A 16,600-nucleotide genomic window follows, 5' to 3' on the forward strand; every position below is an offset into this window, starting at 1 on the left:
CATGCATTTCCACTGACCATGAGACCCACACCACTACCTCACTGACAGCATACCCACTCACCCCAAGGCTTTAGTCATACAAAGAAAAGAGCCATTCTATATTGTTCTTCGGTGCTCTCATAATGTTTAACCATGCCTTTTACTTAAAGAATTCCAGGAACTGGACTTAAGAGATCCAAAATATGGAACCAAGGTTGTGGAGTGTCCCACCTCAGGAAGGAATGCTGAACAACTGATTTACAGCCTTGTTGTTGCCGGCCAGACCACCAGGTGACCCATGACTCAAGATAATCATCACAACCAGATACGTTGACTTGCATACCCTACCCCTCACATGCTTTGCCCAGCCCAGCCTGCATACCCTACCCTGATATCAATTCCTGTACTTCGCCTAACAAAAAAATCCCAACTGGGGCCGGATGCGGTGGTTCATGCCTGTAATCCCAGCACTTTGGGAGGCCGAGGCGGGTGGATGACTTGACTCCAGGAGTTTGAGACCAGCCTGGGCAACATGGAGGAAACCCCATCTCTACTAAAAATACATAACTTAGCTGGGCATGGTGGCACGTGCCTGTAGCCCCAGCTACTTGGGAGGGTGAGGTGGGAGGATCACCTGGGTCCAGGAGGTAGAGGTTGCAGTGAGCCGTGATCGTGCCACTGCACTCTAGCCTGGGCAACACAGAACAAGACCCTGTGTCAATTAAAAAAAAAAGAAATCCCAATCGGCTCTTTTCGGAGGGTCAGTCAGGGAATTCTCTTTCTCTCTACCTTATGCCCAGGCATAAGCTCCAATGAAGCCTTGTCTGGGAAGACTCTTTTGGCCTCATATCAATTTCTATTGCCCCGAGAGCCCAAGAACCCATGGTCAGTAACAGCAAGGTCAAGGTGGGACAAATCTCCTAATCCCTGACAACTGGCAAAGTCTGCCTGCCCTGAAGACCTGAAGCTGAGGTAGTCTACAAGTACACAGAGCAGGTGTGAGTAGCTGGTCTGAAAAGGTATGACTCCAGGCCATAGTCTGGGAGTGACTAACTCCTTTTATCAGCTTACTTTCTTGTTTCACCTCTTACCCAAAAAGTAATCTGATTACTGGTTCTAATTAATGTATATGTCATGGCTGTTGTTCCAGAAAAGACAAGACCCTGGGGATGAATGGACTAATGGCAAAGTGAGGTCGCTGTTAGCAGACTCCCAAAGGTTTGACGAAATTAGACCATCTGGCTCAGTGCTGCCTTTGCCTGGGAATTCACTGGTCTCTAGGTTCTGCCTGGGTGCCTTGGTCTTCCCGGAGTGTAGGGTGGACAGAACCACTTCCCTGGGGCCAAGAGAGGAGGAGTGGGCTCACAAATGCTCACTGCTGCTAAGGGGCCCAGCCGCTCTGGATCAATTACGTTTAAATAGCAGCTATGTCACTGGGGCTGGGGTGGAGGGAATAATCAAAGTGAGGAAGGAGGGTGTTTCTAAGATATTGGCAGGCCAATGTCTGGAGGGCCTGGGAGGGGCAACGTGCTCTAGGAGACAGAGCTGAGGGGCCTTTACTTTCCCAAGGATGGCAGGGTGGGAGGGTTTAGCTCATTCAAATGCAAAAGCCTTTCAGTATTTACTGCCACTCCTCCCAGCTCCAACATAAAGGCCTATAGGTTCTCTTCACATCTTTCCATTCACTTGGGCTGTGGGGGTGATTGACACAGCTGGGGGCAGCCCCCATAATCATTCCTAGCTGAGATGCATACAAACCAACACACACCTCAAGCTTGACACCTTCCGAAGGTGGGCCTAAAGTCCTCCCGGTCCCAACCAGACATACAGAGGAGGCATGCGGAAGTGGAACAGAGGCCCCACACACAGGGGCAGATTTGAATCAAATTAGAACAGAGAGTCCCTTAGCATCATGTCATAGCCAGTTAGCCCAGAGCAAATGGGGGCATGAGGAGGCGAAGGTCCAATGGATCATGTCCGAGCCCGAGTTTTAGCTTCTCAGCTCCCCTGTATGAGCCAGGCCCCAAAGCCAGGCTTTTCCTACTAGGACCAAAGGGCTGGACTTGGCCCCCACCAGCTTAGTGGGGCCAGTGTGAGAAAGCACAGGACACACTCCAAACGTCAAAGGCCTAAAGCAAGGAAGCCTCATCATTATTCTCTGCAAGGTTAGAGGAGACAAGGCACTTCTTTTTTTTATTTTTGAGATGGAGTTTCGCTCTTGTTGCCCAGGCTGGAGTGCAATGGCACGATCTCGGCTCACAGCAACCTCCGCTCCTGGGTTCAAACAATTCTCCTGCCTCAGCATCCCGAGTAGCTGGGATTACAGGCATGTGCCACCATGCCCGGCTAATTTTTGTATTTTCCGTAGAGACGGGGTTTCTCCATGTTGGTCAGGCTGGTCTCGAACTCCCGACCTCAGGTGATCCACCCGCCTCGGCCTCCCAAAGTGCTGGGATTACAGGCATGAGCCACCGCGCCCAGCAAAAAAAAGCATTCATATGAATGAGAGAAACATAGAGGAGAAAAGAAAGCCTCTCTTGGCAGCACTCAGCAGTTAGAACTATGTCAAGCCTCAGCCTAATGGTCACATTTACCACCTTGGAAATTTCCGTTTTCACTGTACGTTCTCATTCATGTGATGCTGGGGGTGGGGGTGGACCCATCTGTGTGGGACTCAAGGTCCTGGATCTAAGCAGACCCGCTCCTCAGAAGGCCTTCCGTGAGGCCTAAAAGATGTTTGTCGTCTTCTCCTTCTTTCTCGATTTGTTTAGTTTAAAATATTTAACCCGAGGCACAATGAAGTGTCTCATTTACAAGGTTCTCCCGGACCATTAGACTGGGACTCCACACTCATTATGCTGATGAACGCGCTACTTACTCATGCAAATTCCAGGAGCAGCAGACTCAGAGATGGGAGGTGCTCAAGGTACGATATCAAGGGCTGATTTAATTACACAGCCATTCAGTGGGCCAAGCACGGCAATTTTTAGCCAACTGTTCTAGTAAATATTACGAGAAACCCTTTTATAGAGTGCTAATTCTGGCTTAGTGTTTTCGCTAAGCTTTAGTTCTTATTCAGACATGCACACGGGCCCCCAAAGATGCTACCACCAGGCCAGAAAATCACACAGATAAAGCATGAGCCCGTATGCCATCTTGCAGTCAATCATCCTTTTAAAAATGTTATAAATGTCTGCATATCACTGTCATTTAGGTGGGAACAAACTAAGGTCCAGTAACTTCCCTGTGTCTGTTCTTCCTCCGTCCCCCTCCCCCATGACTCTGAGTCCTGCAGACCAGCCCTTGGGCATGTTTTGGGTCACCAAATGCCACTGCTCCCGGGAGTTTGACAAAACAACCACTGTAAACTCATTTCAGACGTTTGAAACAATACCCAATCACTGCATCCACCCTCGAGGAGCGCCCCAGAGGAAATGGCATCATTACTTTCATTTTACTCCGTTTGTGAACGACTAAAGGAAAACAACACGTCCTAGGACTCTCCAGAACGTTATCAAGTGACCCCTAAGAAATTAATCATCAAGAGCTAAAATAACCCTCTGCTGCACATACACCGCTGTTTCTCTAAGTGGAGAAACAAATTTCACTTTCCACAGTTGGAACAGAAACTCTTATGCATCCCGTTTCTTCAAAAAAAAGTCTATAAATAACCTAGGATCAGCAAAATTATGCAAAACATCCTGCTAGAAGAAGAAATGTAAACTAAAACCACTTACAGAGAGACTCAGGCTGCCAACTTAATCTGATGCTACGACGACTGTAAACATGTTGTACTTTTGGAACCTGAAGCGATCCACATTAGCACGGATGTCAGTAAAAAAAAAAAAAGAAAAAAAAAAGAGAGAGAGAAAGAAAAAGGAGGAAAAAAAATCGCAACGACTAAACAACAACAAAAGCCCAGCCCCAAACAGAGCAACGTGATTCGGTATTCTGCACGGTGCACAGCCCGACGGCTGACCAGCTGCAGTCAATACCAGCTATCCGCGCTTGCATACGCCAACTGTTTTGACTACAGGCACTTGTTAAACACAGAGTTTCAGGTCCTACCAGTTGGACACCAGAAGTTCATAGAACTGACCCAGTGCCAAGAACAACAAGCACAGAAAGCGAACCGGCTGCCTCGTGCGGGTGTTTTTGTTAACTGTTTATGCAAGCCCCAGAGCAATTGGGTAACAATTACGAATAAAAAAGAACTTAAATTACAAAAGCAAAAGATTACCACCTTGAAGGAAATGTAGATATTGGCAGCTGAAGGACAGACGTCATGCTACTTTATTGGTGGGGTGGGTGGGTAGTTTTCAGAGAGAACTGGTTGGGGGAGGGGGAGGTGTCACATGACACACTGCGGTTATTAGCAGAAGGAACTGGGTGCTTCCTTGAAGCATCTCTTAGAGATTGACTTAGATTTTGCAAATGTGGAGGCTTTGCTGCACATCTGGGGGTGATGGCAGGAGCACTAGAATTTGTCAGTTGGTAAATCCCATATGAGAAGAAAGGGACATGCTGGATGAATCTTTCCTTCCTTCCTTCCTTCCTTCCTCCCTCCCTCCCTTCTTTTTTTGAGATGGAGTCTGGCTCTGTCACCCAGGCTGCAGTGCAATGGCGCTATCTTGGCTCACTGCAACCTCTGCCTCCTGGGTTCAAGCGATTCTCCTGCCACAGCCTCCTAAGTAGCTGGGATTACAGGCATGCACCACTATGCCTGGCTAGTTTTTGTATTTTTGGTAGAGACGGAGTTTCGCCATGTTGGCCAGGCTGGTCTCGAACTCCTAACCGCAAGCAATCAACCCGTCTCGGCCTCCCAAAGTGCTGGGATTACAGGCATGAGCCACCGCACCCAGCTCTTTCTTTTTTAGAGACCTTTTGCTCTGCCACCCAGGCTGAAGTGCAGTGGTGCCATCAGAGCTCACTGCATCCTTGAATTCCTGGGCTCAAGCGATCCTCCCGATTCAGCCTCCTAAGCAGCCACACCACTGCATTTGACTAATTTTTAAATCTTTTGTAGACACGGAGTCTTGCCACCAGGCTGGTCTCAAACTCCTGGCCTCAAGCGATCCTCCTGCTTTGGCCTTCCAAAGCACTGGGATTACAAGCATGAGCCGTCATGCCCAGCAGAAACACTTCTTAAATTGCTTATTTTAATAGGCTTTTCCATTTTTCCCAGAGTGCATCAAGCAGTATCTCACTGTAGGATCAAGAGAATTAGCCAAATAAAATTTTAGTTACCTGAGGAGTTCAGAAAACAATTCCAAGAGAACCTGGGTGTGGACGTAAGAGTGAGAAATTTTTTTTGTTTTTGTTTTAAATAGAGACAAGATTTGTCTCTTGCCCAGGCTGGAGTGCAGTGGTGCCATCATAGCTCACTGCAGCCTTGAACTCCTGTGCTCAAGGAATCCTTCTGCCTCAGCCTCCCAAGTAGCTGGGACTATAGGTGTCTGCCACCATGCCTGGCTAATTTTTACAGTTTTTGTAGAGACAGAATCTCACTATGTTGCCCAGGCTAGTCCTGAACTCCTGGCCTCAGGCAATCCTCCCGCCTGGGCCTCCAAAGTGCTGCGGTTACAGGCTTGAGCTACCGTGTCTGACCGAGTGAGAAATTTTAAATTGCTGGGTGGACTTAAATCTAATGCCCCATCCATCCATCCATCCATCCATCTAATTTGAAGAATAAAATGTCACCCCCTTCCCACTCCACAGGTTTTGGGGAAAGTAATGAGTAGGTAGAAACAGGCTGTTTGGAAAAGCCACTGTGACTGTGGGCCAGCTTCACCTTTGTTTTGGAGAGCAAAGGTTGCTCCTCTGGTTTCGGGGCCACCAGCGCCATGGTGGTGAACAGGAACCCACATAGTGGCTTTCTCTTTCCTCTCAAAGTAACCCACATTTTATTACCAACTATATATAGAAATTGTTTCACTGGGATCTGAAATGGAGCCACCCCAGAGTGAAATGCAGCAGTTGCCTGACACATTACAGGAGAAGAGCAAAGGCAACTTAGCACATGCAAGACCAAGGAAGGAGCAGGGGAGGAAGAAGTTGGGAGCAAGAAGTCTGGGGTGGGGAAAGGAAGAGGGTGGAAGGGATGCAGCAAGAGAGAAGTTTCAGGTCCTGAGGGAGAAGCGAGCCTTTTTTTTTTTTTTAAAGGCAGAGTCTTGCTCTGTTGCCCAGGCTAGAGTGCAGTGGTGCCATCTCGGCTCACTGCAACCTCCGCCTCCCGGGTTCAAGCGATTCTCCTGTCTCAGCCTCCCCAGTATCTGGGTCTACAGGCACATGCCACTGCACCCGGCTAATTTTTGTATTTTTAATAGAGATGGTTTCACCATGTTGGCCAGGCTGGTCTCGAGCTCCTGATCTCAGGCAATCCACCTGCCTCGGCCTCCCAAAGTGCTGGGAATACAGGCGTGAGCCACTGCGCCTGGCCGAGAAGTGAGTCTTCAATCAGCCCTGTCCTTGGGGTCAGCAACCGTTAAAGTAGCCCCAGGATTTCTGTGGGTTAAAACCCCACAGTTGATGTCTCTTTCATGCACATTACATTATTTGACCCTGTGAGGTGGGAAGGGTGGCTATTATTACCCCCATTACAAAGGAGGGAAACGGGGTTCAGAGAAACCTGTGACTTTCCCAAGTTACACACCCAGGAAAGCTTTCTGATATCCAATCCTGGGTCTCAGCCTCATGGCCGATAATGTACGCTGGTGTGCAGCTTCATTATTCACAAAGCAGCTTAAAAGGGGCAGACTTTATCATTCCCATTTTCACAGGCAAGTAAACTAGGATTTGGAGAGGCTATGTGATTTGGCCAGGGCCACACTGCAAACCACAAACAGCCCTAGGTCTTCCAACTCCTGGCCCAGCCCTCCTTGCTTCCCTCTATGGCGCTTCCAGAGAAAACAATGATAAAACTAAAAAGGCCAATGGAGTTGTTTGACTCTAAAAGCACAAACTCAGCCAGGCACGGTGGCTCACACCTGTAATCCCAGCACTTTGGGAGGCTGAGGTGGTGGATCGCCTGAGGTCAGGAGTTCGAGACCAGCCTAGCCAACATGCTGAAACCTGTCTCTACAAAAAATACAAAAATTATTCGGGTGTGGTGGCCGGTGCCTGTAGTCCCAGCTACTCGGGAGGCTGAGGCAGGAGAATTGCTTGAATCCGGGAGGCGGAGGTTGCAGTGAGCCGAGATCACACCATTGCATCTCTACTAAAAATACAAAAATTAGCCGGGCGTGGTGGCCGGTGCCTGTAATCCCAGCTACTCGAGAGGCTGAGGCAGGAGCATTGCTTGAATCTGGGAGGCGGAGGTTGCAGTGAGCCGAGATCACGCCACTGCACTCCAGCCTGGGTGACAGAACAAGACTCCGTCTCAAAATAAATAAACATTAAATAAAATAATAGCACAACATCGACCTCAATTTTCTCAACATTCCCTGTCTTCATGGCTTTTCTAGTGTTTCACAGTGAATGTGCCTAACACGGAAGGGTTCCTTTCCACAGTGTGAGGGGAGCTTCGGACATCTGCACTCCAGAGCTACTATTTCAATGGAAAACAATCGTCTTGATCCAGTTTGCACCCTGTCCTTTGATTTGATCAGTTCACCTAAATGCCAACCCCTGATTCCTTACCAAATCCTAGTCTAAGAAGCAGCGAAGTGGAATGTCCCAGCAGGCCTGACAGCAGTACATTATGAAGCTTATATGTCCACAGTGTACCACTGCACATGTAGAGGGGATCTAGCTTAGCACATGGTTTGGTGGATCGCTTCTCTAACAGGTGTTTCAAAGTTAGGCCTTTGCTGAGTTCTTTGCAACAGAGGTCCCTGAAAATATTGGACCAAATGTAGGTTTCCACTGTCATGTTCCCTTGCCCATGCCAACTGGACACACTCACAGCTTAATCTGGGCTGATATTACTATTATGTGATACAGGCTGAGCAGGTTCACTGCAGGCGTTGGGCATTTGCTCTGAGGGACAGGGTGGTGGGTTACTGCCGATGGCCAGGAGGTTTGCAGGCAGGGATGAATGGAGGTGTTTGTCAGGAAGCGAAGGCTTGGGGCCAGGATCAGAGATGTTGAATGTAGAAGGCAGAGGGGAGCCTGTTAGGACCCGATGGTTAGGAAGTTACAGAACGTTCTGCCACCCCCTTACGAATCTGCCTGTCACACTTCTTTCTCCCTGAAAGTACAACACAAGAAAACATACACCCGAAGGTCAGGGAAGTTGCATGTCAAGGTGGACTTCACGTTGACTGTTATGAAGGTCATGAAGACTAATGAAATCTACGTGCTCCTGTTGACTGGAAATGCTCTGCAGCTTGGCGGGAGGTATATGTAGTGCTTTCCACTGCTAGTGAATACTCACTCTCAAGGGGGTTTCTTTAGGTGGTTTTGGTAACCAGAGGACATTTGCATTCACGCTGCCTGAAAGAATATGGGTGCTAGGTGAATCAGAACAGTCTTGGCAGGGAAACTCATTTGCTTGCAAGATATAAAGTGAGGAGAATATTTCCACGTAACATGTGACTTCTCTGATCATAGAGCCCCACCCATCCACCCCCACTTTTTTTAAGCCAAAAAGAAGGACACATGATTTGACAAGCATTGGCATAATAAGGAAAGATAGGGTAGCCTATTTAAAATCAGAACTTCTGAAAGTCCATGAGGCCTAGCCACTGAACTTGTAATATCACATTAAAGTGCGCTAATGGAGAGATATGGAACATTAGCAGGAATCTGTTGTAATTAGTACTGGCATGCTTAACCAAAGCAGTTCCACCACAAACCAGACAAACGCTGTTTTGCTAATGCAGACAGAGAAGGGAGTTTGGAAAATGCTGGAGAGCTCAGTACATCCACCCCATGGAGGATGAAGCTGGGTATCGGGGGACCTGCCCCGAAAATCACGTAGGTTCTTTTCTACTTTCCTAAGTGTCAGCTGGCTTGAGAAATAAAGGGACAGAGTACAAAAGAGAGAAATTTTAAAGCTGGGCGTCCGGGGGAGACATCACACGTTGGTAGGATCCGTGATGCCCCACAAAGCCACAAAAACCAGCAAGTTTTTATTAGGGATTTTCAAAAGGGGAGGGAGTGTGCGAATAGGTGTGGGTGACAGACATCAAGTACTTTACAAGGTAATAGAACATCACAAGGCAAGTGGAGGCAGGGCGAGATCACAGGACCACAGGACCGAGGTGAAATTAAAATTGCTAATGAAGTTTCGGGCACTATTGTCATTGATAACATCTTATCAGGAGACAGGGTTTTGAGATCAACCAGTCTGACCAAAATTCATTAGGCGGGAATTTCCTCTTCCTAATAAGCCTGGGAGCACTATGGAGGACTGGAGTCTATCTCACCTCTGCAATCTCGACCATAAGAGACAGGTACGCCCCGGGTAGGGGGCTAGTTCAGAGACCTACCCCAGGTGCGCATTCTCTTTCTCAGGGACGTTCCATGCTGAGAAAAAGAATTCAGCGATATTTCTCCCATTTGCTTTTGAAAGAAGAGAAATATGACTCTGTTCTGCCCGGCTCACCGGCGGTCAGAGTTTAAGGTTATCTCTCTTATTCCCTGAACAATTGCTGTTATCCTGTTCTTTTTTCAAGGTGCCGACATTTCATACTGCTCAAACACACATGCTGTACAATTTGTGCAGTTAATGCAATTATTACAGGGTCCTGAGGCGATATACATCCTTCTCAGCTGACAGGATTAAGAGATTAAAGCAAAGACAGGCATAGGAAATCACAAGGGTATTGATTGGGGAAGTGATAAGTGTCCATGAAATCTTCACAACTTATGTTTAGAGACTGCAGTAAAGACAGGCATAAGAAATTACAAAAGTATTAATTTGGGTAACTAATAAATGTCCATAAAATCTTCACAATCCACGTTCTTCTGTCATGGCTTCAGCCGGTCCCTCTGTTTGCAGTCCCTGACTTCCCGCAACAGCTGGGGCCCTGTGCCCATGCCCTGGATGTTTATACTCCTCTGAGCGAAAGCAGCCGCATGACTCCATATGTGGAGGAGGAAGCTGGGCAGGGACCAGCATGGTCTTTATACATGGTCTGGACATGTGGAAAACTGGCCAAAAAGAGGATGGAGCCAACACAGGATGGAGACTGAGCTTTCGGGAGATACAGAGGCAAGGGAAGCATGTTGGTAGCTGTGGGGGCTACTGGTTGCAGGCTTGGCTTCAATGCTTGGGCTCTAGTGCCTGACATTGCCATGCAGACTTCCCAGTCATGTCCGCACTCAGCTCAACACGCCTCACTTGTGCCCTGTTACCTGGATTCACAGGGACTAAGCCAGTCTTGCCTGATCATACCTGCAACTAGATTTTGGCTTAATCCTTTGTGATGTGGACCCACAAACCAAGACATTGTAACTGATGTCACAATGTCAGTTTTGCATCGATGGGGCCACATATGCTAGATTTTTCTTTTGAAAAATAAATTTTTTGAGACAGGGTCTTGCTCTGTCACCCAGGCTAGAGTGCTGTGGTGTGACCATTGCTCACTGCAGCCTTGACCTCCTGGGCTCAAGTGATCCTCCCACTTCAGCCTCCTGAGTAGCTGGGACCACAGGCATGCACCACCATGCCTAGCTAATTTTTATTTTTTGTAGAGATGGAGTTTTGCCACGCCGCTCATGCTCGTCTCCTGGGGTCAAGTGATCTGCCTGCCTCGGCCTCCCAAAGTGCTGAGATTAAAGGCGTGAGCCACCGTGCTTGGCCATACACCAGATTTTGGGGGAGAGTGAGTATCAATGTCAGCCAGCCTTAGTCAGTACTGCATTACAGTTTGAAAGATGACTTTATGGTAAAGGTCTTAGATGTGGGTTGACTGGAATCCAGACCACTGGACTGAAGTTCCCTGAGGGCAGGTTCTGAGTCTCAGCTACCTTTGCAGGCTAGCCAGAGCATAGAAACTTTGCTATGTGTTTTAAATACGTGTTTTGCATGAACAAATGAAGTCTCTCTTAATCTGAATTAAAAAGATATATGTATACCTTACTAGGCATATCTGGAAAGTGAATATCTTTATATTAAATATGCATCAAATTTGGTGTTTTTAAAAAGTTGTTTGTGGTTCAAGTTAGGGAGAAGGTAGAAAGGCTTTCCATTTAAAATTTATAATGCCAAATCTTTAAAAAGATTGTAGCCACAGCGGAACAGGGCTCTTTCCAAAAGATCTTCATTCCACTGTACTTTGTTTTTTTTTTTTTTTTTTCTTTTTGGAGTGGAGCCTTGCTCTGTCACCCAGGCTGGAGCACAGTTGTGCAATCTCGGTTCACTGCCATCTCTGCCTCCCAGGTTCAAGCAATTCTCCTTCCTCAGCCTCCCAACTAGCTGGGATTACAGGCATGCACCATCACGCCCAGCTAATTTTGTATTTTTAGTAGAGACAGGATTTCGCCATGTTGGCCAGGCTGGTCTCAAACTCCTGACCTCAGGTGATCTGCCTGCTTCAGCCTCCCAAAGTGCTGGAATTACAGGCATGAGCCACCATGCTCGGCCATTCCACTGTGTTTTGATTTCTTAAGTGGTATACTTTGAATGTTACTTGATCCTTTTTTGATAACTCAAAGTCACTGTTACAGGCATTAATTGCTATAAAATTATGACTTTAGAGCCTACGACTGCAGCTGTCAAACTTTTTGACCCTAATTTACCTTAAGAAATGAATTTTACAGTGCAACCTAGTATTGCAGATATGTAGATGAGACACAAGTTCCCAAAGATAATACTTATTTTCACTACCTAAAAAGCACTGTGATCTCTTGTCTTCCGTTGTTTAAAATGTTGGTCAGGATTCACTAAACCATGATGATTGCCCCATCATCATGGGTGGTGCCTATGGTTTGCAAACACTGAGAAAGAATGCAGGACTTTCAGCTTCCCCGCTTTCTGGCTTTTACCTGTATTTTCCTGCAGTCTGGTGTCACTTCTTTTTATGTGAAGGCCTGCCCCCACAATCCTCCTTAGAGTTCTAATTTCCTGAACTTGGAAATCAGACCATCAAGCTTGCTGGTATTATGTATAAACTGAGAGTAAACTGTTTCTCGATGACAGCCTGAAGGTGCCCTGGACCATGGTGTGGAGCTGAGGAGCAGCAACTCAGAGCCCCTCCGAGCTGCTCTGAGCTCTTGGCTGGGTTCCCATGCAGCTTCACTCAATGGCAGAGCTCATGATACTGAGATATTATGGAATGTACCACCTGTAAACACCTGCATGTGCACACGATTTCTTTTGTGAAAGGAATATTCCAATGACTGGGGCTGGTGGAGCTAGAAAATGACAAGGGGGGCTGGGCGCGGTGGCTCATGCCTGTAATCCCAACACTTTGGGAGGCCAAGGCAGGCGGATCACCTGAGGCCAGGAGTTTGATACCAGCCTGGCCAACATGGTGAAACCCCGTCTCTACTAAAAATACAAAAATTAGCCAGGCATGGTGGCACGCTCCTGTTGTCCCAGCTACTTAGGAGGCTGAGGCAGGAGAATCGCTTGAACCTGGGAGGCAGAGGTTGCAGTGAGCTGAGATTGCACCACTGCACTCCAGCCTGGGCGACAGGGCAAGACTCCGTCTCAAAAAAAAAAAAAAAAAAAAAAAAAAAAGACAAGGTCTCCTGGCAGCAATGTTGCTCCATGAATGACCGTATCTGAGCCCCTGTGTATGAGGAGGTTATTCCTAAAGTAATTTACTGCCTCAGGCAGTGTGAAAGGATGTGATACCTTGGCTTTCCACCCTGAGCTGCCTTTGCTCTATTATTATTATTATTATTATTTTTGAGACAGGGTCTGGCTCTATCACCCAGGCTGCAGTGTAGTGGTGCATCTTGGCTCACTGCAACCTCCACCTCCTGGGCTCAAGTGATCCTCCCACCCCAGCCTCCCCAGTAGCTGGGACTACAGGCGCACACTACCGCGCCTGCCTAATTTTTGCATTTTTTGTAGAGATGGGGTTTCACCATGTTGCGCAGGCTGCTCTCAAACTCCTGAGTTCAAGTGATCTGCCTGCCTTCGTCTCCCAAAGTGCTGGGATTATAGGTGTGAACCACTGCAGCCGGCCCCTGAGCCCTATTATTTATAGCTCCTCCTAGTGTACACTTTAACTGTCATGGATCTTTCCACTTAAATGCAAACAAAGACAAACATTAATATATGAAATTGCAAAAAGTGTGTCAAGTTTGTGTGTGTGTAGCTATCTTATATTGGTTTCTAAAAATTACAGCAAAAGGGGTAGATACTGTGCCCCTAGACAACCTAAATTACAAGCAATCAGGCACTGGTTAAATAAATTATTGGCACATCCATTCAATGGAATGCTGGAGATGCATAAAAATGATGATGCAGATCTATATTTACTAAAATGTATCCATGATAATTTTAGATGAAAAAAAGCATGTTTCAAAGCAATGTCTATAATAAGATTCCACTTTTATTTTAAAAATATAAAATATATGCATGTAGAAACATATTTACAACACACAGACAAACACACATAGAAAAAAGATTGGAAAGTTTTACATGGAAATACTTATTTTCTTATTTTACTTGTTTAGACTTTTCTGAAATATTGGCAGTTTTTGCAGTGCATTCCTTTTATAATAAGAACAAAGGCAATTAACTTTGAAAAAAATAAAACTATATTATTATGCAAAACAGCACCTCTGTTTGGAGCACCACTCCTATTTGCACCCCATCCCATCCTCATGTCAAACTTTCAGAAGAGTTCTACTCATACAAAAAAGGGGTAAGTTAAATCTTTATTGGATAACTCTTACATTAATGCATTTTATTTTTTTAGAGACAGGGTCTCGTTCTGTAATCCAGGCTGGAGTGCAGTGGTGTGATCACAGCTCATTGTAGCCTCAAACTCCTGGGCTCAAGTGATCCTCCTGCCTCAGCCTCCTGAATAGCTGCAAATACAAGCATAAGCCACGGTGCCCAACTCAGTAATTCATTTTAAAGCAAACCACTGGCTTATGGTTTTACTTTTAACAGTCATGTTCTCTTCCCTGATGGAATTATGGAGGTGGAAACTCAAGCAGATGTCTTTGCTAGTTACTTCCTTGGCAGAAGCAGGCTATGGGCCTCTCCAGCCTTGGAGAAGACAAGTTGAAAAGCTCACATGACCTATATTCTGATGCTAGTTTTCCCAAGCCAGAGTCAATTTAAGTGTAAAACAATGTTAGTTTAAAGATGGGAACGATCCCTAACTCTTGCTAGTGATTTTCTCTTTACAAAGTTCATTTGCATCCACGGCATAACTGGTATCTCACAGAAAACTGACTAGGGATGGAGGGCAAGCAGAAGCATCATTCTCAGTTCACAGATGAGGAATCTAAGGTGGGGCAACCTGCCCAAGCCTATGGGGACTGGTACAGACAGGATCCAAACCTAGTTTTCCTGGGTTTGTTCTCTTTATTCTGTGCCACTGCATTCTTTCTAGAAATAGAGAAATCATATAATTTATCATCCCAACTAGATAGCTTTGAAAGTAAAAGGGGGTGCTAAATGGATGGGCCCCAGGGCAAGAGGTATAAATTGTGACTCTCCCAGGCAAATCAGGACTTCTGGTCACTTTAGATATAACCCAGCCCCTTAGACACACACAGACCCACAACACACACACACACAGAGACACACATACACACGCACACAGGGCGAATCACATCTTTTAAATAGGAAAGAGAAATGCAGCAGGGTAACAATGCCTATAAAGTGCTAGAGTATTAAAAAATAAAAATAAATAAGTAAATAAAAAGTACTTGAGGCCTGGCGTGGTGGCTCATGCCTGTAATCCCAGCACGTTGGGAGACCAAGGCAGGCGGATCACCTGAGGTCTGCAGTTTAAGACCAGCTTGACCAACATGGAGAAACCCCGTCTCTACTAAAAATACAAAAAAATTGCGGCCGGGCGCGGTGGCTCATGCCTGTAATCCCAGCACTTTGGGAGGCCGAGGCAGGCAGATCAAAAGGTCAGGAGATCGAGACCATCGTGACTAATAGTGAAACCCCGTTTCTACTAAAAATACAAAAAATTAGCAAGGCATGGCGGCGTGCGCCTGTAGTCCCAGCTACTTGGGAGGCTGAGGCAGGAGAATGGCGTGAACCCGGGAGGCGGAGCTTGCAGTGAGCCGAGATCTTGCCACTGCACTCCAGCCTGGGCAACAGAGCGAGACTCTGTCTCAAAAACAAACAAATAAACAAAAAACCCAGAAAAATTAGCTGGGCGTGGTGGCAGGTGTCTGTAATCCCAGCTACTCAGGGGGCTGCAGAAGGGAGAATCACTTGAACCCAGGAGGCAGAGGTTGCGGTGAGCCGGGATCCCGTCATTCCACTCCAGCTTGGGCAACAAGAGCGAAACTCCGTCTCAAAAAAAAAAAAAAAAAAAAAGTACTTAAGTATAACTTGTATTTTATTGTTTGTGGAAGTTAGTCTAGGCTTTACATTTCCAGGTCATCAGCTTGCAGGCAGTAAGAATACAAAGTCTAGATTGGGCAACTGGTATTAATTAAAGTGAGCCACATTCCAAATGTGGCCAGTTTAAGTTTTTCTGTTATCCATATTTGGTCCAACATTCTGAACACAAAAAATGGGTTTTATTGTTGAAACTTGTGACTTAGTGTAATCACTGCTAGAAACAGGCTTTTTACTGGTGCAATTAACGGTATTCAAGGTATGTAGCCTGGCCAAAACCTTGAGAGACACTCACCACCCTTGTATAAACAGGTATTAGAATCCAGCCAGGCCTGTCCCTTCAGGGACGGTGCTCCAGGCTGCCCTGTGTCCAGCCACCAAATCTGGATGGTTTATGAGGGGATGATGCTGCTTTGGGAAAACAGTGTAACAGTGTCCCCTCTCTAGAGGATTCTTGTAGTTGCCTGGGGCGAACCTTTCGTGTCAGGTGTGGTTGGAAAACCTCAAAGGAGAGAGGGCTGGGCCTTTGTCAAGCTTCCCAAACAAGCTGAATCAACTGTTTTGTTTCTACTTGTCGATGAACGTTTGTTTGATAAATGCCTGCATCTGTGGCAGAATTCAGTCTCATACCCACATGCATTCACATGGTATTCACAACTGCAAGGTTGTGCGGGAGAAGCTGACCCTCACCACATCTATCTTTTACAACCTTTTACGCTGGCAACTGTGTCCTACCAAAGAGAACCCAAGAGGCCCATGTGGCCCAACCACTTTAGGTTGGTCCACAACGAACATGCCACTCGGTGAATCTGAAATGGGTAGACTTCAGGAAGGGATCCCTTAGTACATTTTCCACATCACCAGATTTTGAACCTCAGGAAAGCAGAGACAGGGTCTGTCTTGCTCACTCCTCTAAGCCTCATGAAGTGCCTGACCACAGGAAATGTGTAATTTACATTTGTCAAATGAATAAAATAGGAAAGAATTTTGTCATTTCTAGATCTGGTTTATTAACTGTAATCTGTGATTGTTCTTTATTCCGCTAATGAGAACTGATCTGCACAGACCACAACCTGTTCTTTGCCCCGATTAAGTTAGTACTTCAAAAAGCAACAAATAACAGGCTAATAATAAAAACCACTGGGATGATACTGTTTAATTCACACAATAATGCAATGAGATTGG

At 46.4% G+C, this 16,600-nt stretch overlaps 1 protein-coding gene across 8 annotated transcripts in view; it reads right to left on the bottom strand.

Moving 5' to 3' along the window:
* The window catches only part of ATXN7L1 (ataxin 7 like 1), a 270,423-nt gene that overhangs the window by 82,151 nt on the left and 171,672 nt on the right, over positions 1–16,600 (bottom strand). The window contains exon 1 of one of the 8 annotated variants that reach the window (XM_054495142.2): positions 3,717–3,971. The exons of the other annotated variants lie outside the window; for them this stretch is intronic. The gene's annotated coding sequence lies outside the window, so the exon portion shown is untranslated. Of the gene's footprint in view, positions 1–3,716; positions 3,972–16,600 lie in introns of those variants that run through there. 8 annotated transcript variants of the gene reach the window in all.

Source organism: Pongo pygmaeus, chromosome 6 (genome assembly GCF_028885625.2).
Source record: "Pongo pygmaeus isolate AG05252 chromosome 6, NHGRI_mPonPyg2-v2.0_pri, whole genome shotgun sequence".
NCBI classification, from domain to species: domain Eukaryota; kingdom Metazoa; phylum Chordata; class Mammalia; order Primates; family Hominidae; genus Pongo; species Pongo pygmaeus.